Source organism: Etheostoma cragini, chromosome 10 (genome assembly GCF_013103735.1).
Source record: "Etheostoma cragini isolate CJK2018 chromosome 10, CSU_Ecrag_1.0, whole genome shotgun sequence".
Lineage (NCBI taxonomy): Eukaryota > Metazoa > Chordata > Actinopteri > Perciformes > Percidae > Etheostoma > Etheostoma cragini.
The window spans coordinates 6,278,766-6,282,065 of NC_048416.1; positions in this window are offsets into that span (position 1 = coordinate 6,278,766).

The window sequence follows — 3,300 nt, forward strand, 5'->3', positions numbered from 1 at the left end:
AGACCGCAGTTGTTCCAAGTGCCCGCAATTTCATCGCATAAATATCCCAGATATTCTATTGAATTTTTAAAGAAAATGGGCCGCATAATCAAGGATTTTTGCAACAAATCTTCCGCATGTGCAGGACGGATCGTGCAGTGTCGTGAAGCCCGGTAAAACACAATTATCATCTGCGCATGCGTGAACATCTTGCGCATGCGCAGAACGGATCGTGTAGGCACGACGGATTGTGTACCGACCGGCTCGTTCGAGATGAAGTGCGCCTCGCCTGGAAAGTGGACGAGAGCAGGCGGCAGCAGCGGGGGGCGGGGACAAAAAGCTGCGGTAAAGTCGGACAGTTTCCAGCCAATTCCAGCCGCCTTCAGGCTGGACAGGAAGTGATAAAAACACTGTGGTGCAATTCAAAATTATCATCAGACCTACATATCAGCACGTACACAGTCTCTAGTTGTTTTAATTATTTAATTTAATTATCTTAACAGATTTAGTTTCTCTGACTTCTAAACGTTACAATCAACCACACAACACGTGTTCTGTACAGAATAAGTCTTTAAATCAGACAAATAGCAATTAAAATCCCTCCGATTCAAAAACTATAAAAAGTTTATATAAAACGTCATCATGGTTTAAACCAATCAGGTGTTAAATTAGCTGAAAAGCCGGCGTTTCCCAGCATGCTCTGGGTCTGCCTGGGTCCGCCTGGCTCTTGCAGTCGGTGAAAAGCAACTGCGCCGCCTGCGTCCCAGAACAGCGGCCGCCTTGCTCTCGTGAGAATTCCATTGCCCACGTGTGCATGACGTCAGAGCAAGTCGGGATCAAGTCGGACAAAAAAACGAAAAAAAACACAAATCTAACCAGGGGGCGTGCCAAGATGGCCGAGTGAGTAGACGCTTTCTACCGAGCTCTGCAGACTAAAGTTTTGGAAACGGTAAAACTCAATTTATTTTCTCGCTAAGCACCAAACCTTGTTTTGATAAATACAACAGCACTCATAAGACGAACAACCGAGCAATGTCGAACCAACGCGAAAGAAAAAGAGGTCAACAGAATTTAAAATTAAAATCACTCAAAATTGAAGGACTTAAAAAGACTATTGACTTTGTGTGCTCAGAAATAGGTAAAGAGCAAAGTGTGTACACTTGAGGGAAAAATGGCAAAAGAAGAAAAACGAGTGGACACATGTCAGCAAAGGGTCTCTGAGTTAGAAAGATAATGGAACCTGAGACTTTACGGAGTTGAAGAATCAGAAAAAGAAAACATACGAAAGAAGGCCATCAAGGTCTGTCAAGCTGTTCTGCCGGAGGAGAAAAACAGGCTGGCTGATACTATCGACACTGTACATCGGCTCGGCGCCAAGCGGCAACATAACAACAACCCAGAGGCATCATCATCCAGTTCATCGTTCGTTTCTGCAGAGACGCCGTATGGAAAGCTGCCAAGACATCACCACACCTGCGTGACAACGGGTTAAGATTTGTGGAGGATCTCTCCAAATTTATCACTGGCCACAGTTTGCTCCTTTGGTCTCCAAAACTGTGGCCAGTGATAAAAAAAAGATTGAGAGGAGGCCAAACCAGCCTTCTTCATTGGAGGTACCGGATTTATCAACGGGTCAGAAGTCCCCCTGCCCCCCTAAGAAACAGACTCGCCTGCTGGTTGATATCACTAGGGCACCTACTGGTTGGATTTGCACTACAAACAGTACTAGCCTGATTTGCCCTACATTCAGAGTTGATATTATGATGTTGTAGTTTTTGTTGGGCTGTAACTAAGATGTTACAAAGGCACTTTAATTTACTAAATTGCTACCATTTCTGTTATACGTTCTACCTTTAAGGCCGTTTGATACCCAAGGCAGCTGTTGAGGGGTGCTGTGTTTAGGAGGTGTGGCGGGACTATTTCCTTTCCCCTTTACCGTTATTTTTCTTATAGAAGCAGCACTCGTCCCCTTCTCCAGTCATACACTCTTAACTGGTTATAAATCACTTTCTAGTTTATTCCTTGTTCACGTTTGTTAATAACTTTGTCTTTATCTATTGTTTCGTTAAATGCCAGGGGTCTAAGACAGATTTGTAAAAGGAAAGCCTTATTTTTATTTGCCAAACAACTTCATAGAACACTTATGGGTCGATTTAACATTGTAGATGTATGGAGAGAGAAATTTCATTTGGAGGAATAGTTCAGGATCCAGTCAGTACACATAGATATGTGGCTGATAAAGAGAAAGTTACAGTAAATATCCTTGCCACTCCCCTCACTGACCATAGAGCAATTCATATAAACATTCAATTTAGTGCATCTAATACAATCTGTTAACCTTGCTACTGGAAGTTAAACAATTCCCTGTTACAGCATGAAAAGGTTAAGACTGAAATTATTAAGTTAATTACTCTTTTTTCTGACCATGCTAGGAATGAAAAATCCTACAACACTACCTGGGAACTGTTTAAGTTTGAGTCGGGAAAATTCTTAAGACATTATGGAACTTCTGTTGCCAAAGCTAAAAGAGCAGAAGAAGAGGAAGTCATAAGTAAAATGTCCTCATTTTTTCAAAGGCCCCCTGGCGAAGTTTCAGAGGAGGATAAATTACTTCTTTTGCAAATTCAAAACAAATTAGATGACTTATATTGACAAAAAGGTGAGGGAGCCTTTGTAAGGTCTAGGAAGAGATGGTTGGAGGAGGGGGAGCAAAATTCTGCATATTTTTTCCGCCTTGAAAGATACCGTGCCAAAATCAATTCTATCCATAAGTTAAATATTAGTGGAATCATTACTGATGATGCTAAATAAATTTCAGACTTTTGTTCAACATTTTATAGCAATCTATAGAGCTCAAAATATAATGAAGTTACGTTTCAATTTCTTAACTCTGTAAATAACGTTAGAAAGATTAATGTGGCAGACAGAGATTATTGTGACACCCCTCTTACAATGACAGAGGTCACTGATTCCATTACTTTACACAAAAACAATAAATCCCCCGGCACTGACGGTCTAACTGCAGAGTTTTACAAAGCGTTCTCAGATCACTTGGCCCCATTTTTACTACAGGTTTTTATGGAGAGTATAGAGAATAATGCCCTTCCTCCTAGCCTCACTCAAGGGCTGACATTGCTTCCCAAACCTAAGAAAGACGTGCTTGTTATTGATAGTTGAAGACCCATCTGTTTGCCAAATAGTGATTACAAAATTATAGCTTTGATGTGTGGTTGAGGTAGTGAGGTTCTACTTCCTGTTATTTTGATAGTCAGCTTCCTGTCTTGTCTAGTCTTGTCTAGCTTCACTTTGTTTCTCTGATTG